The 24,632-nt window shown below is 42.0% G+C and overlaps 1 protein-coding gene across 3 annotated transcripts in view; it reads right to left on the bottom strand.

The window, feature by feature from the left end:
• Window positions 1–24,632, bottom strand: part of LOC149300344 (voltage-gated potassium channel subunit beta-1-like) — a 142,591-nt gene that overhangs the window by 61,501 nt on the left and 56,458 nt on the right. The gene's annotated exons all lie outside the window — the stretch shown is intronic.

Genomic DNA, 24,632 nt, shown 5'->3' with positions numbered 1-24,632 from the left:
TTCACTAAAATGTAAAAGTTCACATTGGCAAACTATCAAACTAAACATTCCATGATTACCCTACTCAATAGAATGGGATAGCATCTGCAAGAAATAAGAAATCATGTAGCCATATGGGTTTTTTGACCAGAGGAGTATTTGGTATTTCAATATTAAATGCTGTATTAAAGATTTCACACTGCAAGACCGTAAAATAATTAGATTGTTCCTCTTACCGTTATAGGAAATAGCACTAAACATATTTAAAAATAAGATCCCAGAAAATAATCCTGGAATCCACGAATCCAGTCCCAAAATGCACAACTACATTTCTTTTCAGCACTTTCGGTAGTGCCACTACCATTTTCAGATGTAATAGGCAGGGGCATAACTAGAAGCCACAGGGCCCTTGTTGGAAAACTGCTCCAGGGCTCCCCAAACAACTTGTCTGTGCCTTCTTTGCCCCTTCCCCGGGGAGGTGCAAGGCTTCAAACATGCACTCTGGCACACATATGTAAACACAGATGTACACATTCATTCTAACACACTTCATCTCACCCACTTACACATACATGCTCACCAGGCCCAGACTGGGACAAAAAATAGGCCCGGGCATTTAAGCCTGAGCAGCCCATTTTAATTTATTTATTAATTTATTTATTTATTGTTAAAGCCCACCCTTCATGTACCATCTTTGCATTTACTCACTCATTCACACAAATCATTAACACATTCATTAATGCACTCTCACAAATTATTCAAGCAATTCATCCACACATGAATTCATTCATTCTCATACGCATTCACACAATTCATCCACACATTTATTAATTCATTCATTCTCATACGCATTCACACTACTCCTTCTCCCCATCTTATCTGCCCCTTCTATGTTCACCCTTTTCACTATGTACCCCCTCTCCCCATTTCTCACTATCTAACCCCCCTCTGCCCCTTCTCACTGCACACCCCTCCCTCACCCTACTTACCTTGTTGCCGGAGCAAGCAGCAACTGCGACCTGGCCCGCGGCAGGGCCGGATTGACTTAGGGGCTGATGGAGCTGCAGCTCCAGGCCCCTACCTTAAAATAGGCCCAGTCAGGACTGGGCCTCTGCGGCCTCTACGGCCGCATTAATGCAGGGCCCCTTAAGCCCGCCGCAACTGCGACCGGGTCCGCCACTCTAAGGGGCCGGGAAGCCCCCACCAGGGCCGGCCTTAGGGGTCTGCGGCCGCACAGGGCTTAAATGAAAACATCGGGGTTTTTTTTTAACTTTATTTAACATCCTCCATGTTAAATAAAGTTTTTGTTAACTTTATTTAACATGGAGGATGTTAAATAAAGTAAAAAAACCCCCCGATGTTTTAACTTAAACCCTGTGCGGCCGCACACCCGTAAGGCCGGCCCTGGTGGGGGCTTCCCGGTCCCTTAGAGTGGCGGACCCGGTCGTAGTTGCGGCGGGCTTAAGGGGCAGGTGCCCCTTATGCCCTGAGTTAATGAGGCCGCATAGGCCCAGTCAGTCCGGTCCTGACTGGGCCTATTTTAAGGTAGGAGCCTGGAGCTGCAGCTCCATCAGCCCCTAAGTCAATCCGGCCCTGCCGCGGCCCGGCCCACCAGGCAAATGCCCGGTGTGCCCGATGGCCAGTCCGGGCCTGATTAGGGGCCTATGAATACATTTGGTTCTACAGCCACATGCATAAAAGCCTCAAAGTGCTTCCTGAAATCAGCAGAAAGCTATTCTTAACATAAATAAGCACTTTGGTAAGATCACCATGCTTAAAGAAAAGAGTCAAACACAGTTTGCTTATGGATCCTTGACATAAAACTGGGCACAAATACCTCTAATAATTGGCAGACAAGTTACTTACAGATTTAATAAGTCATTACTGTCCTTCTTAAAGCATTTTTATAAGAGCACAACTTACTCCAAGTTACAATGGATTATCTAAACAAATGTTTGTTCACTGTGCTATTGTTATTAGGACGGGCAGATTTTGCCTTGCAACTCCATTCAGTATCTAATTATCTAATTGTTATTGCTACACTTAAACAATAAAATAAACAAATGCTGGAAACTAGCTTGACCACATGTCTGTATAGATACTGAATATATTTGTTGGCCAGGGAGAAATCATTTGAACATCTTTCTTTAAAGAATAATGCAGGCGATGCCTTTATAGATGTATTTTTGTGTAATGTGTATGTATATTCTGGATCAAAACACCTTCCATGAGAGGTGACTTTATCAAAGGCAGTTATTTCATTTGAAGTTTCAGTGAAAGAGGGATTCTGGGTATGCAGACAACAAATATGGTCAGGTCAGTGACCTGTGAAAAAGCTTAACTGGTGTTAACGGTGGATGAAAATGCACAGTAAATAGAAATTGTACGTTGAATAGGGCAGTCAGTCTTTGACCCATACTTTTAATGCATCTATCAATAGCAATGTATTCTTGCCAAGGCTCACTATGCATAGAATGCCAAGTTCAGGGAGGTTTCTCTAAAGAATGATTTGGACCCTATCAAAGAGAGGCCATTGAAAGGGCAGTCATGTGTCAGAAACTGGGTCCATACAGACCCATAGTGCCCAATGATGGGATTCAGGAGTTAATGCGCAGTAGCGGAGTCAGACTGCACTCTCCAGTTGAGCACCTAGGGTTGTGTGGCCACATACTAGGGCCCTGACATAGCAGCGGGTGTTGTCCAGAACAAAACAAAGTGATATCCTGCAGGCACCCTGGAGCAGGCATGAGACATAGCTCTATAGAGAAATGTGCAGGATGCTGCAGGCTGGGAGTAGGGAAGCTAAGCAGAGTAACATCAGAAACATAGCAAGCAGGGGGGGGCAGAGCAAGGAACAGGGAGACCGAGCAAGCAACATAGCCAGACAAGACATACATCGTACAGGAAAGAACAAAGGACAGGGAACAAGGCAAGGAACACAGAGGATGGAGTGAGGAGCTGAGATCCTCAGATGCTTCTCCTTTAAGCAAGGATAGGATATCTTAACTGGGACATGGGGAGAGGAACCGAGATCCTCAGATGATTCAGGGAAAAGAGGGCAAATAAACAAAAAAGACTGATACACAAATACAGGACTAGCCTAGGACTATATGATAACAATTGGAGATTTAGTCACATCATATGGCCAAAGTATGCTTAGCCCACCACTACGCCAAAGTACTCCAATATATGATGGGTCCTAATGCTAAACCCTGCCTACTGAATCACTAATAAACTGAAACTAAACATTAAATCTAAACACAGAACTGAGAAGGACATACCTTTAGACTGCTGACTGAGACAAACATAACAAATGGGTGGGGCACACCTTATACAGGAAACAGAAGCTGAAGCTAAGAGAAGGACTGAAACAAAGTATCAGAAGTAAAAAGCAGAGCACAAATCCAGGAATGGATCACAGCAAAGGGGTAATTACGAGACAGGGAAACTGTAGTGAGACAGGGGAAACTAGAGATAAGCAGCTCTGCAGCCAGAATGGGGCCTGACATCATGGTTCAATTTAGAAATTATTGATATATAAAGGAATTAGTCTGGAGAAAGTATACACATAAAACTGTATAATTAGTGGCTTTTTGTATGGACATCTGCAATGGTGAAGGACCTAAGACCATTAGTGGATCTGTGGTGTATCAGTTGTGATACTGGGATCTTCAGGAGATCTTGCAATTTATTGTACAAGCCCAGGTACATTTTTTTTTATATTGCATAGGGATATAACTTTTTTCACAGTAAAAGATTGGCATCAAAAAAGTAACACTTTGATGTTACTGGATTTACAGTTGCAAAGAGTAGAACAGAAAAGGTAGAAATACATTAAGGCGTGTAAAAAGGTATGTTGTCTAGTAACCAGGGGAAAATCTATTTTTATGTTTCCCACATTAAAAAGGGAACACTGAAAATAGACACGGTAAATCAAAGTTGTCAGCCGCCTTTATGGTGACTATAATCACCTCTATTGATGGAGCCTGGACATGTCCATTTAATGTCTGCCCTTAGTCTCAGAAGCAGTTACTTTATGATTAAGTAGATCCTCATGTATATTAATTTAGTGCAGGGTTTGACTAGGTTTATTGACAAACAGGTATCCTATTTTGTAGTATTAAGAACAGGCAAGATGTTTTGTTATGTAGATTGTATTTTTTGTTAACTATTCCTTCTATAGTTTTCACTGAATCAATGCAGATGAGCTCTAGAAAATAAGCCTCATTCGTTCTGTTAGTGGTCATTGCAATTTTTGGACCACTTCATTAACTACAAATTCTATACATACTTGCTGCAGAGCTTAAAAACCACAAGGGCCATCAGTCTGTAATTATTTACATTTAGACATTTTAATTAGAATGCATATTTTTTAAATACTATGCAAAAGCCTGTTAAACTTTTTAAACAGAATGGAATATTTTTAATACATTAAACATTTTTTGAGTTCCCCAGAGCTCCTCAAGGCATTGTTTAAGCTGTGCTGGATGTTTGCCTACTTTATGGTGTATATTCCTCAGTATAGCGATTTATCTCCAATTCATCACCTCTTGGTAAATCTCTCCTGTGTTTCCAGTAAGATTCAAGGTATTGGGAGAATATCTCACGTGTTTTTTTGTTTAGTTTCTTTGATGAAGGTTAAAGGGTATAGGTGTTAATGTTTACTCTAAATACATCTCAGTTCATGATAACCTTAAGCCATTTTAAATCTATGGTCACGCAAAGGAATATTTCCACAGTGACTTCACTTTCCATATATAGCAAGATATATTTTATTTCTATTTTTAGAGTGGAAGTATTCTTGTTGCTTTGCTTCTGGATATGCAGCACCGATTTCACTCTCTACTCCCCTTACTTTAACTTTAAGACCTGACTGTTCATTTTGTAAGCTTTCTTACTATGGCTGTTTTAACATTTCGTCAGTGTTTGTGTTTAGCTGTAATAGTCTCCTTTTTCTGATTTTATTTAATGGTTTTTTTTTCTCATTTACAAAAGCTAATCAAAAATATCTGCTAACTAGATTATAATATTTAATATTAAATATGTTTTTGTGCATTTGTTTTTTTTTACAAGTTATAGTGCAATAAGTACAAGTAGTGTATTGCTATTTTTTACATATGATCCTCCTGCGCCCATGTGCTATTTGGGACATCTTTGAAGCCGGTTAACTCAATTTACCTCCATCAAACCATATATTTTTGAAAACTAGACATCCTAGCATATTTCAAATGTCGATATTTCAACCCTTTCTATGCACTTAATCTATCACCAGCCTTTGTCAAATTTCATGGTAGTGTTTCTTTTGTGTTTTTTTTTACACACATTGTACTTCAGGTATGAACTTACAGCTTCTGGTATATGTCATTGCCAAACACTCTAATATGTGTTCAACAACATTTCCTGAGTACAGTTATACTATAGCCATGCATAGGTTTTTCAGCATGGTTGAACCCAAATGAACGTAGCTTTACCAAACAGTTCTGGCTATGTAAATGAAATTAACAAATGTATTGATGGACAACGAAGAAACCAGAAAACCAAACCTGAACACACAGTTCTCTTATTTCCTCTACACATGTTTTTGCTTTTCATTTATTTTTATGGCCATCTGGCTGGGAAAACCCCCCAGAAATAAAGCACATAGCTCGGCTTGAAATAAAAATAATGGATTTTTGTTTAGCGAAGATGGACATTGATAAGTACATGTATATTCAGGAAAATAATTGAATTGCTTAGCACAATAGTATAGTTGTAGGAGCACTGGCAGTTTGTCTCTCCTTTGCTAGGTTTTGGATCAATTGCAGATAAGCCTGTAATTAAGAGATACCAAGCAAACTGCAAGCATGAAACCGCTGATTTTCTTTCCAGATCACTCAGCTAGAAGTCAGGGACTGAATGTGAAATTCAACAACAGCTCCCATAACACTCATCCAAGCAATTGACTGCTTTTAAAAGACATAGAAGATAATGTATTAACAGTAGTTATGGTTCTGTGAAAAAATAGTGTCATCACCATCATGTTCATGCCTATGTGACCATTCCATTGGTTACTATAGTGATAAGACCACTATGTAGCAGATTCGCTTTGTTTTACACAAACCCTACTGACATTAAAAGATCCTCGTAACTCGACCGCGTCAAGCAACTGATTTCTGATTTTAGTAATGTTCAAAACCAGACTTTGTTCAACTCCCAGGATTTATGTTATAATCATTATTTATAGAAAGCACTAACCTTTGCTATGCATGAAACTGCAAACAACATAGCATTAATATAAATGTGAGCGTTTTCCTGCCACTGATGGGTATGAGTATTATAAGTATTATTTTCAAAATTTTGTATGTTAAACTAATCACAAAGTACTTTAATATACATTCAGCTTTGGTGAGGCAGCCTGTTACATTAGACTATTACTTCCCCTTTTGTACTGCCAAATGCTGAAGAATTTGGGACCTGCAGTGCATAGAAGCTGATAGCGTTTACTTAAACTTCCTGTAAGTCAGATTGTTTTATTTTTGTTGAAGGACAAACTGATGAACATGGCAGATCTTCCTTGTTGGTAGTCAGAGGGAAAATGTTGCACAATGCCTTGTTTTGCTTCCATTGATTGACTGATGTAGAAAAGTGATACATCTGTGATTACTTAGATGCTGGAAATTGGTTACTTTTCCAGTACTCCTTCTTGGAAGTAGTAACTTTATTTACTTTCGCCACCTGCTCATAGTGTCTCATCTTTCTCTTTACTGTGGACATTCCCATAAAGCAAACCACAGGTCCTTGTTGTATCTCGCCGAGCACAATGAAACAGCCTGTCAAGTTTTATCTGTCTCTCTGGAGGCTGTCAAGTTGCATCTGTCTCCAGTGGTGCTGACAGTAATTTATAGCTTAGTATTAGGGAGTGTGTATATTTGACAGGGATGCCAAGAATAGTTTCTCTTGCCAAAGCACACATTGTGCTATTCTGCACTCTTATATGAAGTGCCTGTATATGATGCCTTACATAGAAGAAATACCAGGGAAAAGTACTGCCTGGGGTAAAGGTTCAACATTATTTCCACATCAGTTGTTAACTTAACATCCTTTCCCGCTTCTCTGCTTTATTTAGGTCCATTCCCAAACATTGAAACACACAAGCACGTATGTATTACTCCCCATCAGGGGTGGGCTGGACCGGGGGGCAGGGGGGCAATTGCCGAAATCTAATCTAAACGGCCGCTGGGTGCTGATGCCGCCGGCCGGCCTTACTTTAATACTTTTTTGAAATTGAATATGGCAAGCCGGATCGGCTATTAAATGAAAAAAAAAATAGTATTAAAGCAGCGCCGGCCGGCGGCATCAGCAACCAGCGGCCGTTTAGATACGTTTTCCAGCAGCCTGATGGCCGCATAGTGATGGGAGCAGCGTGAGGGGTGAAAGGTGAGTGCGAGGGGGCGGAGCCACTTCACTTCACTTGCCCCCCAGGCCTTAGGCTGCCAGCCCTCCCCTGCTCCCCATTAACATGTTCTGCATGTTGGTGCAAGTAAGGTCTGTGTTGATTTACATACAAATTACAAGCATTTTCTCACAAGACATACATTACTGTTGCTTTAAAACATGAGCATCTCAACATCTGTACAGATTATTGTCATAATCTGCCCTGGTGCATCCTTCACTGTTGGGGTCCTGGCTGTGCTGCATCTGCACTTCTGTCACATTGTAGTTAATGCAAAGTAAAATTGCCTGCCAATTCTGTCCCATCTTTAGAACACGCCAATGCTTCCTATTCCTAACATTATTTAAAGCCGTAGTACCTATCTATATGTGTCAGTTAACAATGCTATTTCATGGCCACTGATGTTTATATCTGCCTAATATTGTGTAGGTCCCTCTTTTGCAGCCAGAACAGTCCTGACCTGTCGAGGCATGGACTGCACTAGACCTCTGAAGCTGTGCTGTGGTATCTGGCACCAAGACGCTAGCAGCAGATCTTTTAAGTCCTGTAACTTCCGAGGTGGATGCATCCATGGATGCATCCTGGTTCCATGTGTTCTCCAGGTAAACAGTGCACGTGACATAATAGAAAACATGATCAGACCAGTCCTCCTTCTTCCATTGCTTAGTGGTCCTTTTTCTTATGCTCACGTGCCCATTGTAGAGACTTTTGGCAGTGGACAGGGGTCAGCATGGGCACCCTGACTGGTCTGCATCTACACAGCCCCATACGCAACAAGATGTGATGCACTGTACCAGCGTTAACTTTTTCAGCAATTTGAGCTACAGTAGCTCGTCTGTTGCATTTGACCACACCGGCCAGCTTTCACCACCCACGGGCATCAATGAGCATTGTCCGCCCATGACCCTGTCACCAGTTCACCGCTTTTCCTTCCTTGGACCACTTTTGATATTGACCACTGCAGACCAGGAACACCCCACAAGAGCTGAAGTTTTGGAGATGCTCTTTTAGCTCATTTACCTATCACAATTTGGCCCTTGTCAAAGTCGCTCAGATCCTTACGTTTGCCAATTTTTCCTGCTTGTAACACATCAACTTTGAGGTTGAAAATGTTCACTTGCTGTCCAATATATCCCACCCACTGACAGGTGACATGATAACAAGATTATCAGTGTTATTCACTTCCCCTGTCATAATGTTATATGACTGATCTGTGTATAATGAAGAAGTTATGGAGTACTTAGATTGTAAACTCATTTGAGCAGGACCCTCCTCCTCTCTTTCTGTATGTCATCTTATTATGTTACATACTAAATAAACCACAGCAAGGACATCTAACTCTCTCAATGCTGTTACAGTAACTGTTTCAAGTTCTGTGAATACTAGACTTCAATCAACATTCCTAGTAGATCCCAGAAATCGTGGATCTCAGCCAACTCAAATTAGAAATGTTTCTCTTTCAATTAATGCAGATCTCATTGGTGGTTAAATGGTTTTATAAGGGGGTAAGACAGGTATGAGGGAGATCAGCCAATAACTAAGTTGCAGTAGTCAAGAGCTCTAGTTAGTATCTTGTGTTTGAATGTGGTAGTCAAGAGCTCTAGTTAGTATCTTGTGTTTGAATGCGAGCAATCGTTTTAAGATCTAGATGGGAGTATTTGGAGACAGAACTGAGAGGGAAAGGGGTGGGGGTATTAGCGTCTGGAAAAGGAGACACTAGAAGTGCTATTATAGAAATAGAATGAGGGCCAGGAACAAAACAGGTTCAAGGAGACCAAGATTCTGAATTGTTTGAAGAAGATGATCCACAGTGTCAAATGTGGAGGAAAAATCCACAATGATTAACAAAGAGTAGCGACCCTAGGAGTTTCTGGTAAGTAAGAGGAGTCTCGGAGTACCAAGAGAGGAATCCATATGAATTTATATAAATTATTTAGTCAGCTGGGCAGTAGATAGGTCAGGGGTTTCCCAAACTGGCAGATACAGGGAGGACTTTTTCAAGGTGGGAATAGCTGTTCTATTTCATCTTATGAATAGCAATAGCTGATAAATGCTCTCTGGCCCTATGCTTCAAAGCCCTGGTTGTCTGGCCCACATACTGGACAGTTGTTTATTGAGCCATGGCCCACTTTTTACAGACTAGGTAACAAGATTGAGCCCAATGTTCTAGATATTCTGGCCACCATTTTATATACAACACTCCTAAATCAGGCATTATTATGTACTATTGGTAAATATTTATCAACAATACTTTTAATGCTATTGAAGTAGGGATTCTACAGAATCCTTCACACGTAGGTAATTCTAGATATGATGAAAATCTTCAAATTGATATCAAAGTCACTATATTTATCAAGATGGTATTTAATGGCTTCTAAACCTAAATCATTTGAGATGGCCGAATATAAACACATAACATCGAGGTTCACCCAAAAATATGTATAGAGCCATTTCATATTTTTGAGTGTATCAAGCACATGGGGAGTATTCATCACATAACTGAACAACCTCAAGACCTGCAAAAACACGTCAAGGCACTGTGATTATTAAGGAAATGAATCCCTGAAATGATGTGCCCCCCTTTGGGAATCCCCATGCATCTATCCTTATGCACCTTTGGAAGCATGTGAAGAATAGGTGTAATAGATGTCTGTACACGCAGAAACTCTGCTAGCTGTATCAACCAACAGTTTCTATGGGGACAAGGTACTAGATCTTTCTCTATTTTTCTCTTTCCTTTCATTTTTTTTCTCCAAAATAATGGTTTAGTTAATGTCTGAAAGCAGTTGTTTTCAGGGATAAAACTGTAAAACGAGAAGTTACATTCTGCTGAGCATAATTGCAGAGCATTTTATCATCTGTCTTCTGTGTGGTATCTTTTCACGTGGGATGCTTTTTCCAATCTGTTACACAGCAGCGATAATTAGAGGTGTTTTGCAATGTGATGCATGGGAGCTCTTTGTAACATAAAAACACAGCAGAGAGAATGTGCAAAAGTGTTCCTCATGCCAACCTCTCAAATAACATGCTTCATTAATGATACATGCGTGTCTTTAAAAATGCAGACAACTAGGTGTGCCCGCAGGTCCTAAACCTAAGGGCAAATTACAAGGCTTCAGTAAATTTGCTGATTGAGTTGTGATTATGACTTATAGAAAAAAAATATATTTTTTCATCTGTATTAAAATATAACTCAGGTACCTGACCACAACTTCTGCACAAATATAATATATAACATGAGCGTTTATGTCAGCACCAATAATTTTTTTGATTAAATGTAGATTAATACATTGTCATTGTAAAGGAATTGTTCAAATGAAAGTGGTATATTTTGGTTAAAAGTGGGTAGGTCTTTTGAATCAATGGGTGTGATTCATATTATGTCCCTTCCCTTTGCCTCCCACTGCGCCTCTAAAAGTCTTCTCCAGCCATAGGCAAGGACTACCTTTCTCACTCTCAGAGGGAAAAGATTTCAGGGCTCTTCTGATTCTGAGTACAATCGATATCTTAACAGCAGCGTAAACCTTGACAGTAAGAATCGATAGAAGGTTGTGGAGGAGAGGGGTTGAAAACATAACCAGGATTTAAAAAAAACCAAAAAAACACCAAAAGCGTGGCCACATACTACCCCCTTTCAAAGGTATTGACCTATAGGTCTGAGCTTGTGAGCCTACTGTATTAGTTTGTCTCTGCCTTTTTATTTTATCATAATGTACAGCACTAATGTACAGCACTGTGTAATATAATGGCATTATATACATCAATAAATCATTTCAGTACACCTCTGAAATATACATTTTCCACAAATGTATCCTCCAACATTCAAAGTGGCTAGGAGCAGGGCTTTGTCAAGAATTTTTGTGAACATTTAAAAGATGAGGAATGTAATAAAATGTACACTGTTTACCATAAAATTTATTTTCTATACAAATACTGTAGAACAATATGATACGCATACCTACCAAACATCAAAGGCTTCTAGAAAAAAAGGGCATGTCTGAAATTGGTTCCCAAAGAGGCCCTTTCTACTGGGGCTGGCCCAACCATATAAGTGATGTAGGCCTTGTTCCTTTCTATGGCAAGTGAATGGGGCTCCAAAGACAGTTTGTCTAGGGGGCCAGAAACCATAGCCCTGGTTGTCAATCTTAACACCTGGGAGGTACGCATACATATATCAGGTAACGTTGATGATTACCCCCCCCCCCCTTTTGAACAATGCTGTGTCCTTTTCCAGAGTCCTCCATCCTACTATAAGGACAGAAAGGAGCCACAGACAATTTTCTCATTGAGTTAGAAATGTACAGGGAAGTTGGAGTAACAGGGCAGAGAAAGTGCAGAGCTACATATTCTACACTTATCTCGAACTGTCATTAACCTTGATTGTATATATACATAACATTACATTTGTAGAGATTGCTAATTACAAGCATTCTTTTTTAGTGACCACTCCAAAGGATTGATGAATGACGACTGTGAAGGTAGGTAGTTTCATGCTGCACGTTCCCTTTAAATATCCATAATGTTATTACATTCCAAGAAGTCACCTGACATGTACCACAACACCTGTATGTATTGGCAGAAAATTTGATGCTGCAAAAAGTTTTTTCCACATGAGTTTTTTCCAAAGTGCTACATTCCACCCACTTTTGGGCCAATATTTTTTCAGCTTTCAGTAAATTGAATTTTCTTATGTAATGTAGTCTTTATTCCTCTTGTAATGACTGTCATTATGCTTTATCTCTCGTGCATGTCTGCATTCATAATTAATCAAAGTAATTGGGTCTCTGATTTAGTGGTTTAGAGTGCAGGGGTTTTTGTTTGAATGCAAGTGTATTAAAGGGATAGTTCACCCCTCCTCATCTGTGGCAGAAATTTGCTTCAATTGAAATCAGTGGGAGCATTTTCCATGCATGCACATATGAGTCTTAGAAGACCCCACCTGCAATGTTCCCCAAACCAGTGGAGCTGGCTGGCATTAACTCTATCATCTCCCATGTGCTACCATATGATGCCTAGAGTTTCCATTTAATACATTGTAAGGCAGTAAAAGATCACATTTAATAAACAATTACATTTTGAAAATCAGCACTTTAGCCAATTAAAACAGGTTATGTTACCGTAGCAAAAGTATTCTACATTTACTCTAGGGAATAAATTACATTTCGTACAATTTATGAAAAATATCAGTTTAAGCGATTATCCAAAGTATTATTCAGCATCTTAACCAGTCTGCATTTCCCTGTAGGCTAAAATGTTGGAACAAATTGTTTTGTGTTCATGATCAGGTAGTGGAAATGAAAAAAAGCTCACCTGTTTAAAGATAATTTCTCTCTACTTTTCCAGAATGACGCATGCTCAGTATCATAACATTAATAAGTGACGCTTTCAAGCAGCTAAAAGATTTCCCAGTTGCAGATACTTGAAATATCGGTGTAGTTCGAGTCAAAACACACAAAAAATAAAATAAAAATGCAATCCTATTAGAAAGAGGAGCCAAAACATTAACAGCTACTGGGCAGCTGACCAGAAATGTTCTATTAAAAGTATTTCTCTTAGCAATAGAACTTTGGTGCCCCAATTTCTTTTAACAAAAGTTATGGTCGGTAAAGGTGATGGAAAACCCTTCCACTTAAAATTAAGGGGGGAAGTAGAAGCATTATTAAACACTCATCTACAGACACCAGACAAGCCAGACAACCACAAGGGATTCTGGGTAGGCGCATGCAAATAAGGTCAACAATGATCACCTTTTGTCTCTATATCCACTTTATACATGGAACCCTTGAAAGTAATTGTCCGCTGTACACGACAGCTTTTAGACAAAACTCGGGTAAGAGGTGCAGTAGCCAGATCACCACTCATGGACAGCTGTTTCGTCCTTAGTGGGACTCGTCAGACAGTCTGGTGTCTGTAGATGAGTGTTTAATAATGCTTCTTGGTGGCAGCACCATGAGATGTCTGAGGCTAAAAAACAAGCCTTCTGTCTTGTCTGGTGTCTGTAGATGAGTGTTTAATAATACTTCTACTACTCAATTTCTTTTTGGCACTGAAGTTCTACATATACATTACTGTATAAGACATCCTTTACATACAAACTGGCAATTACATGACTGTTTGTATCTTTGTTGTTGTTTGGACTATGTATAAGCATCATGATGCATGCAGTAGCCCAAAAATTCCAGTGTCTTTTAGATGAATTATATCCATAGTTAGTGGCTGGAATAGACTGAAGTAGTGTCAGCCAAGAGTCAAGGTAAGCTGCACAAATTGTTGGATGAGCCAGGTGTCAGGAGGATGGTTGGAAAGCAAGAAGGTTGTTCTTAATCAAGGTAAAATACATATAATTATGTAGTAAGATTAGTCCTAACAAAGGAAGATGCATAAAAAGATAAGCTGAGGTAGGGTATTTCAGAGAATTCAGCAGCCCTTGAGAAATCTTGTAAACATGAATGAGAAGTAGAAATCAGAGCAAAGGACCGTTAAAGACCATAAGATAAGAGAGACCAGGTAGGAGTGTATTTAGAGATGAGTGAAGTAAATCCAGAAGCATATAAGCAATGCTAGTATAGCAATGAGTACGGAAGATGAGTCTAGCAGCACCATTCATGATGGATTCTAAAGGGGAGACTAGTATAAGGGAAGCCACCTAAGACAGAGTTACAGTAGTCAAGGACAGAGTAATGATGGCACCATTGATATTGAGGGAAACTATTGAAAGAATGTTAGCATATGAAGTTCAGTTTTGGAGAAGTTGAGTTTTAGGAACTGTGCAGACATCCAGTTACAGACTAGAGGCAAGCCAGTTAGTGACATGATCTAAGAAAGCGGGAGAGCGATTGGGAGAGGATAGGTAGATCTGAATGTCATTGGCATACAGGTGTTGCTGAAAGCCAAAAGGATGAGATTAGTTTGTCAAGTTAGGTAGTAAAAAGTGAGAAAATAAACTTTTCCTGTTTGAAGGCAAGAGGAATATTTACTGGAAAGGGAAACGCTGAACATGCAATAAGAAAGTTAGGATCTGAACCGGGAAAGAGCAGTGACCAAGATTGTGTGGAATATGAAGAAGTGTGTAGAAAGCGGCAGAAAGGCACAAAGAGTAATGTTTCCTGGATTAAGTCCTAAACAATCACTTTAGTAAGGGTAAGAGTGGTCACAACAGAATGCTGAGAGTGGAATCCAAATTGAAGAAGGTCAGCAAAAAATCTGCTCCAGCTCTTGGTTCAAAAGAATCACTTTTCTGGCTTCTATATTGTAGCAGACTGTGAGGACGGGTATAAGGGAGTCCGGTATGCAGGAACAGGTAGACTTGGCTTAATAACAGCTGATTATCAGAAAGCACCGTTTAGGCAATCGTGCCCGAAATTCAGGAAACAAGCCGAAGTCAAGGGCACCAGAAAAGTAACAAAGTCCATTAAACAAGCCGTGGTCAGGGTCTCCAGAAAGGTAGCAGAATCTGTTAAACAAGCCAGGAAAATAATCAGGATAAAGAAACTCACGAAACAGCAGCCGAAAATACATCAAGCAACGAGCAGTAGCGAAGATGGAGTTTTAAATGTTCCCGGGCGATGACGTCATCGAGCGCGCGTGCGGGCCCCTCCTTCCTGAAGCAGAGAAAGAGGGGGCGGAGCTAGCGCGCACGCCGGCCAGATCAGCGTGGACGCGGCAGGGGACCGACCCGCGGGTACTCGGGTGAGTGACTGCGGGTCGGGTTCTGACAGATCCCCCTCCTAGGGCGGGACTCGCAAAGGACCCGGACGTTCAGGATGTTCAGTATGAAAAGATCGCACCAGCATGGAAGCGTGTACATCTTTAGCCGGTTCCCATGATCTTTCTACTGCCTCATAGCCCTTCCAATGTATAAGATATTGCAATTGTTTTTTGTGTATTCTGGAATCTAATATCGCCTCCACTTCGTATTCTTCAGCGCCGTCTAACATGATAGGTTCAGGCGGGGAAACAGGTCTTTCTGAGAATTGGTTCTCAATCCATGGTTTCAATAAAGATACATGAAATACAGGGTATATTTTCATGGTGTGAGGAAGGCGCAGTTTGATGGCTAATGGTGAGATGACCTCACAAATGGAATACGGGCCGATAAACCTTGGCCCTAATTTCCTTGTGGGGTTGGATACCTTGAGGTGTCTGGTAGATAGCCATACTTTATCCCCAACTTGGTACACAGGTGCTGGGGATCGATGTGAGTCCGCAAACCATTTATAACGTTGCTGAGCCTACCGTAGGGTATTGCGAATCAGGGTATATGTTTGCGTGAGACCACGTATATGGTCCGTGACGGAAGGAACTGGGCTGAGAATAGGGGAACCCGGGAGCATGGATGGATGGTAACCGTAGCAGGCAAAAAATGGGGACATATTAATGGTACTATGAAAATGATTATTATAAGCGAATTCAGCTAAAGGAAGGAATTGTGCCTAATTATCCTGCAGGTAGGTGGTAAAGCAGCGTAAGTATTGCTCTAGGGTCTGGTTGTACGCTCCTTTTGGCCATTACTTTGAGGATGGAAGGCTGTAGAGAGGCAACGTTGGATATGAAGTTCTTGACAAAAGGCCTTCCAGAATTTAGAGGTGAATTGGGTCCCTCGGTCAGAGACAATGTTTTTAGGCAGTCCATGTAATCTGAAAATCTCCCGAGTGAACAAGGTCGCTGTCTCAATAGCGGAAGGAAGTCCGGCATGAGGAATAAAGTGAGCCATTTTAGCAAAACGATCCACCACAACCATCAGTGTGGTGAAACCTTGAGAAGGAGGTAAGTCAGTGATAAAATCCATGGAGATGTCTCCCCAAGGTCTCCCTGGGATGGGAAGTGGTTGTAGCAGACCTGAGGGTTTAGTATGTATGTCTTTAGCCCTGGCACATGTAGTACAGGATGAAACATAAGAATGGACGTCCTGTTCCAAATTGGGCCACCAGAATGAACGTTTAATTAGTTCCTTAGTAACTCGAATACCTCCATGTCCTGCAGCTGGAGAGTCGTGATGAAGCTGTAAGATCTGAAGACGGACCTCAGGCGGCACATAAATCTTTTGGTGAAGGTAATAAAGTCCTTGGTGAAAGGAGAGAGTGGGTCGAGTAGGAACATTGGGGGGAGAAGAATACTTGCGTAACGTGCTCCAAATAGATTGGGTAGAGGCTAGAAAATGCTTGGGCTGGAGAATGGTGCCCACTTCGTTTTCAGCAGGCGTAGTCTTATCTGTCATACGGGACAAGGTGTCAGCCTTCCCATTGCGGGAACCTGGGCGGTAGGTGATGTTCAGCTGAGACCTGGTGAAGAAGAGTGCCCATCTGGCTTGTCTGGGTTGCAAACGTTTGGCTGTGCGCAAATATTCAAGGTTTTTGTGATCTGTAAAAACCGTGATTGGATGAATAGCTCCTTCTAATAGATGTCTCCATTCCTCCAAGGCCAACTTAATTGCCAACAATTCCCGTTCTCCCACATCGTAGTTACGTTCAGGTGGAGTTAAGGTACGTGAAAAGAAGGCTACTGGGTGTAATTGTCCGTCCTTCTCTTGACGTTGGGACAGTATAGCTCCTACGGCCGAATCCGAGGCGTCGACTTCCAAGGTGTAAGGTTTGGAGGGTTCGGGAAGTGTCAAAATAGGAGCTGTGGTAAATCTTTTTTTTTAGGGCTTCAAATGCAGTTTGTGCTGCTGGAGTCCAATGAAAAACAGATCTCTTGGAGGTGAGAGCCGTAATAGGTTGGATAATACGGGAAAAATCTCGGATAAATCTGCGATAGAAGTTGGCAAATCCGACAAAGCGTTGGACCTTTTCGGTCAGTGGGTGGAGGCCATTGAAGAATAGCCGTCACTTTTTTAGAGTCCATCTTGATACAATTAGGGGATAAAAGGAATCCCCAAAATTCTACAGTAGAAGTCTCGAATATACACTTCTCTGCTTTGGCATACAATTGATGTTGACGAAGACGAGATAGCACTATCTGTACATGTTCACGGTGAGAGGCCAGGGAGGATGAGTAAATCAGAATATCGTCAAGGTATATGATGACGAATTTATCCAAAACATCGCGGAAGATATCATTAACGAAGTGTTGAAATGTGGCAGGTGCATTGCAGAGTCCGAATGGCATGACCAAATACTCAAAGTGACCGTATCTGGACCTAAAGGCTGTTTTCCATTCGTCTCCGCTACGTATTCGCACGAGGTTATAGGCGCCACGGAGATCGATCTTAGTAAAAACTTGTGCCTTGTGGGCATGATTAAACAGTTCAGAGATCAGCGGAAGAGGGTAACGATTCTTAATAGTGATGTTATTTAATTCTCTGTAATCCACACATGGACATAATTCCCCGGTCTTCTTCTTGACGAAGAAGATGCCAGCGCCAGCAGGAGAGGTAGAGGGCCGTATAAACCCCTTGGCCAGATTTTCATCAATATAATTCTTTAAGGTGGATAGTTCAGGTTCAGATAGAGGGAAAATTCTACCAAAAGGAATGGATGCCCCAGGACGCAGATCTATAGGGCAATCATAGGAGCGGTGAGGAGGCAGAATATCAGCATTTCTTTTTTCAAAGGTATTGGTGATAAATGCGAGGAATGATGGTGGATAGAGAACAATCAGTGGTCAAACACAATGCGATAGATGACAAACATTTATTGATGCAAAATAAGGAGGGAAAGGTTAATGTGCCAGTCTCCCAGTTGATAGTGGGATTGTGTCTACGAAGCCATGGAAGGCCCAAAATAACAGGAAACGTAGGTGCAGGGACAATGTCAAATTGCAGGAGTTCTTGATGTTTGTCACCAATGGAGACTACCAGTGGAATGGTCTCGTGAGTGATGGGTCCCGACTTGAGAGGGCTGCCGTCGACCAGTTGAATGTGAATAGGTGTAGCTTTCTGCTGAGTGGGAACCTTCAGAGATTTAGCCAGATCATCATCCAGAAAACACCCGCTGGCTCCGGAATCGATCATAGCAGAAAAGTAGATAGGCCCCTTAGTCCACTGCAAGGAAAGAGATATGGATAAGTGCGGGGTACATACTTGAGGTACTAAAAGTCTTTTCTGAATACGGATGGAGGTAATCTTACCGTCGTTTAAACGGCAACGACTACGACAGTCCTGAAATGAATGTCCTGGTTTACCGCAGTAGAGGCATAAATTCAACGATCGGCGTCGAGCCCTCTCCTCAGGTGTTAAATGCCCCTTCACTAAACCAATCTCCATCGGTTCCTCGGTGGAACTGGTTTGGAGTGGAGGTTGGAAATGAGTAGGGAAACGGTTCTTAAACATGGTAGCAGATGTGGAACCCCGTTCGGCTTTTCTTTCTCTCAACCGACGATCAATCTGAGTGGCCAGGTGAGTAAGATCCTCCAAGGAGTTAGGAATGCCGACACGGGCAAGTTCATCTTTAAGGGTATCCGATAAGCCAAGGCGGAATTGATCCAGTAAGGCTGATTCATTCCAGGACGTTTCTAAGGAGATCCGACGAAATTCTGTTATATATTCCTCCACCGGACGGCGTCCTTGTTTAAGGGCCCGTAGGGAGGTGGTAGAGGTAGAAATCCTGAAGGGGTCCTCATAGAGTCCAATGCTTGTCGAAACGAGGCCCAGGAGTCCAAGACAGAACTTTGGGTGTGCAATAAATGATGAGCCCATAGTTGGGGTTCCCCCTGGAGTAGCGATATAACAGTATGGATCTTTACATAGTCCGTAGTATAGGTACGAGGTTTCAAGTTAAATAAAATTTGACATGAAGTGATGAAAGTACGATATTTCTTTCTGTCACCTGAGAATTTGTCTGGGAGAATAGCTTGCGGCTCGGATGCTGTAGCCCCCTCCAGAGACGGTGGATCCCTTGAAGATGTAGGACATGACTGGAGCTGTTGCACCTGTTGGCGCAGCTGATCAAGACCAGATTCTAAGTTATGGACAGACTGTGCTAGCGACGCAACCTGCTGGGTGAGGGCAGATATGGCGTCATATAATCCTGCGGGCTCCATAGTTGGCTTGATGTAATGTGAGGACAGGTATAAGGGAGTCCGGTATGTAGGAACAGGTAGACTTGGCTTAATAACAGCTGATTATCAGAAAGCACCATTTAGGCAATCGTGCCCGAAATTCAGGAAACAAGCCGAAGTCAAGGGCACCAGAAAAGTAGCAAAGTCCGTTAAACAAGCCGTGGTCAGGGTCTCCAGAAAGGTAGCAGAATCCGTTAAACAAGCCAGGAAAATAATCAGGATAAAGAAACTCACGAAACAGCAGCCGAAAATACATCAAGCAACGAGCAGAAGCGAAGATGGAGTTTTAAATGTTCCCGGGCCAGATCAACGTGGACGCGGCAGGGGACCGACCCGCGGGTACTCGGGTGAGTGACTGCGGGTCGGGTTCTGACACAGACTAGCAGCCTCTAAGGTCTAGAGCAGACCTGGGCAAAGCACGGCCCGCGGGCCACATCCGGCCCGCTGAATAGCTCGGACCGGCCCGCAAAGAGTGTCCTGGTGACTCACCAATGAGTCCGGTGTCCCCCCCCGCCCCGGTCACTTACCTTAAACTCCTGTGTTGGAAGCGTTTGTCTCGGGTGCCGGCGCTTTACGCTGGGCGCCGGCATATGACGTCAGACGCCGGCGATCAGCAGTGAAGCGCCGGCACCCGAGACAAACGCCTCACGCTTCCAACACAGGAGTTTAAGGTAAGTGACCGGGGCGGGGGGGGGAGATCCTGAGAAGGGGGGGTTAGGGAGTTAGAGGGGAGATACTGAGAAGGGGGGTTAGGGAGGGAGGTCTTACTGTGTGTGTGTGTCTTACTGTGTTTGTGTGTGTGTGTCTTACTGTGTGTGTGTGTATCTTACTGTGTCTGTGTGTGTCTTACTGTGTCTGTGTGTGTCTTACTGTGTCTGTGTGTGTCTTACTGTGACTGTGTGTGTCTTACTGTGTCTGTGTGTGTCTTACTGTGTCTGTGTGTGTCTTACTGTGTCTGTGTGTGTCTCACTGTGTCTGTGTGTGTCTCACTGTGTCTGTGTGTGTCTTACTGTGTCTGTGTGTGTCTCACTGTGTCTGTGTGTGTCTTACTGTGTCTGTGTGTGTCTCACTGTGTCTGTGTGTGTCTTACTGTGTCTGTGTGTGTCTTACTGTGTCTGTGTGTGTCTCACTGTGTCTGTGTGTGTCTCACTGTGTCTGTGTGTGTCTCACTGTGTCTGTGTGTGTCTTACTGTGTCTGTGTGTGTCTTACTGTGTCTGTGTGTGTCTCACTGTGTCTGTGTGTATCTTACTGTGTCTGTGTGTGTCTCACTGTGTCTGTGTGTGTCTCACTGTGTCTGTGTGTGTCTTACTGTGTCTGTGTGTGTCTCACTGTGTCTGTGTGTGTCTTACTGTGTTCATAGCTTATTCAGTTATTGTAATAAATATTTTAGCCCATGTTTTAGCTCAAAATATTTTTTCCTTTTTTTTCTCCTCTAAAATCTAGGTGCGTCTTATCAGCAGGTGCGTCTTATAGAGCGAAAAATACGGTATGCACTCCGAAGCCTTGTTCATTTTGTTCACTTCTGTGCTGTGCTAATAGTTATTCAGGCCTTACTTATTCAAGCACCTCTACCAATGACGTAGGCTTGAATAACTTTATTAAACAGCACATAAGTTAACAAAATGGACAAGGCTTTGTAGTTTGTAGAGGTCTGGCCCTCTAAAACCATTCCAATTTCTCATGTGGCCCCATGGGAAAATTAATTGCCCACCCCTGGTCTAGAGGTTTAGAAAGTGGAGAGAGGTTAGGGCATGACATGGTGGATATGGGAGAGAGAAGAATTACTGGAGACTGAGAGCTAAGGGGAGGTCAGGGTAAGTGAGATTGTTGGGAGGAATGAGGCTTAGGTGGGAAAGTGATAGTGCTGCATGAAATGTGGTGATCAGAAAGGGAAAGGAATGAGCCAAAAACAAAATGTCCATTGATGCCTGCAGGTAAAGGGCTGACTGGAGTGGGCAGCTGTGAATCAAAACTCTGGTGTTGAAGTATACTCGAATGAATTAATTTCTAATTGAGGAACTGGTAATTTTACTGTTCAGAAACATTTGAAAAGCTGCACAGAAAGCTAGTAGTAACCAATCAAGTACTCACAGATGTTCTAGCTGTGTTATCTTGACCTAATCTATTAGACAAACACTCTGACTCCTTACCATATGACCTATGTAGAAAGGGATTTCAATGTACAAGCAATTAGTGTTACCGTAAAGAATGGTCCCCCCTGCAACAATGGGAAAAGGGGGACATGACTTCTAGCCACAGAATATTTTGGAACCTAGCAACACCTCTGGTTCCACTGAGGTTTTATTTGTGCAAATTGCTTTTGCAATTCTGCATCTCTGGGGAGTCTTGCATGGGTGCTTCAGAAATCGTGCCCATGGGTCTCTAGGCTGGAACATTTTAACAGCAGTAAGAGTAACACATTTTGTTTTCTGTAGCATGAATACTGAAACCTTTTAGCCTTTAAAGAAAGTGAACAAGCTTGTAACAAGGGATTGAAGTCAGTATTACACTTTGACGCAGTCCATTTATGACCACAATGTTACTATATTTGTTTTTTTTATATCCTCAACCTGATGGAGTTGAATTTTAGTATCTTTGAGTAATCTTCTCCAATTCTTTAAATATCTGGTAGTTTGAGGTATGTATATCTGGTTGCTTGCATCAAAAAGCAATCTAAAAAAAAGACCCACAAAAATCTGCATGCAAGCCATGAGCTAAAATAATTAAGTTGTAATAATATTATACTTGAGTGATTTATTTGCTTTAATAACCATGAAGGAAACATATTTAGTAATGTCTCCATATAGACATTTACACGCTAAAATGATTTTGTTGGACACATAGTTGCATGTACCTTATGTCACCGTGCACTATAGAGGGCTGTCCCAGTGGGCAGCTTGCCCAAGTAGGGGCAAGTCACCCCAGTAAAATAAGCCATTGAAATTTCTTGACAGTGACAACACTGACTTAACAATATATTTTGCAGGGTCAGTTCAGCTTAACATGCCTTACAAGTGTATAGTGATGATTAACTAGGGGAGTTCACTTGCAAATTTCCACTTGCTACAGCCAGTGGCATATTCTGGTATTCAGGTCTAGGTCGGCTGGTCCAGGGGGTGGCACAGTCCTCCATAGTTTCCTGCTATATACTCCCTTTAAAAGCAGAGCATTGGGATGTGATGTCATATCCCGACGTTCCACTAGGAGAGAGAACAGCAAGGAGGAGGCACGCAGCAGTGTCCTGAGTTAGGCCTAGGGCAGCAACTAATGTAAATACACCACGCTACTGTAAAGTTTGATTGTGAAAATAGCTCTTTAAATTATAAGCCCTCCAAATACACAGTTTATAAATACTAAACATATATATTATGTTCTTATGAGAACAAATCTTGTTTGTTTTTCACCACAATGTCTCCTACAGTTCCATATGCCTTAAAGGTACATAAAACATAATTCATTGTCCTAGTTTCAGGACTAATTGCATCTGACATTATGACAATATACAAGTGGATTCTACATCACCGACAGCTATGGAAGGGAATAATGAATTATTTCCAATGTCTAATAAAACACAGTAGCTTCCAAGATATTTGAAATGCCTTTTGACAATGGGATAAATAGAATGAAACAAATTTGATTTAGCTCATCAGATCTTAAAGCCTCTAAGGAATCATGTATACTAAAGGACAAGAATCTAGAAGAACAATTAGTTAATTATACACAGGCCGCTTTTATTGTGTACATCTTATTAAATTACCTGCTTTCTTAGGTAACCTGCTTGTACTCCCTCCCCGTTTACAGCAGCATTAAAAATAAAGCAGATAAGGGATCTGCAAACTTTGTAAATTAGAATTACCACCAGATTGTCATGTACACACATTTTGAAAGTATTATTGCTTATTGACAACAGACTTAAATACGATACACCACTTTATTAGGATCCATTAAGCTATATTTGCAATTACCTGGTTTCCTAGCAACCACTGGGTGTAACTACACAAACAGATGTATTTACCGTATTTGCTCGATTATAAGACGACCCCCCAAATCTGAATATTAATTTAGGAAAAAAAAAAGAAAAAGCCTGAATATAAGACGACCCTATACGACCAGTAAATGTTAATTCATGTAAACAATTTTTTAATAAAAGCTATGATTGAGAAAAATATTTTGGTTTTATTTCCTTCTATTTTCCAACCTGCCCCAGAAATGCCTTATACCCCCTATACGCCACTGTGCCCCATGATATGCCTTTTAACCCTCTAAATGCCACTGTGCCCCATGATATGCCTTTTAACCCTATATGCCACTGTGCCCCATGATATGCCTTTTGACCCCCTGTGTGCCACTCTGCCTCCAGAAATGTCTTATACCCCTATATGCCACTCTGGCATTAAGGGGGTTAAAAGGCATATTATGGGGCAGAGTGGCATATAGGGGGGTTTAAGGCATTTCAGGAGGCAGAGTGGCGTATAGAAAGTTAAAAAGCCACTTCTGGAGGCAAAGTGGCATTAAGGGGGTTAAAAGGCATTTCATAGAGCACTCTGCCTCCAGAAATGCCTTATGCCCCCCATTTAACACTCCCCCCCTCCCTCCCTCCTCCAAACTTACCGGTGCTTCTGACTCCCCTGTCATGTAGCCGGCGCAGCGTGTAGATGTCTATGCGATTCGCGTAGACAACTTACGCTGCAGCCGGAAGGAGGTGTGGCTAGCAGCGGGGGTTGTCTGCGTCCATCGCGCAGATCTTTCCCGGCTGTCAGAGATCAGAGTTCCCCGCACCGGTGCCGGTGGACGCAGACAACCCCCGCTGCTAGCCACACCTCCTTCCGGCTGCAGCGTAAGTTGTCTACGCGAATCGCGTAGACATATACACGCTGCCCTGGCTACACACCGGGGACTCAGAAGCACCGGTAAGTGGGGGGGGGGGGGGGGAGACAGGAGGATCCAGGTGCTCTGCAGCTGCGGGGGATCTGGATCTTAGTCGTCTCATAGTCAGACCTATTTGAGGTCTGATTATAAGACGACCCCGATTATAAGACGAGGGGTATTTTTCAGGGCATTTGCTCTGAAAAAAACCTCGTCTTATAATTGAGCAAATACGGTACATTCATGCAGGTGGTATACACCAAGAAAATGATGACAATGTAACCCTGCCTAATAAACTAGGCAACATTAATACCTAAATTTTCTTCCTTAGCAAAACCAAATCCTGTGGAATAATGA

The sequence above is a fragment of the Sceloporus occidentalis genome, unplaced genomic scaffold (genome assembly GCF_023333645.1).
Source record: "Sceloporus occidentalis isolate IW3139 unplaced genomic scaffold, rSceOcc1.0.p SCAF_25, whole genome shotgun sequence".
Lineage (NCBI taxonomy): Eukaryota > Metazoa > Chordata > Lepidosauria > Squamata > Phrynosomatidae > Sceloporus > Sceloporus occidentalis.
The sequence above is the reverse complement of the archived record's forward strand: the minus strand, read 5'-3'. Positions and strand labels throughout refer to the sequence as shown.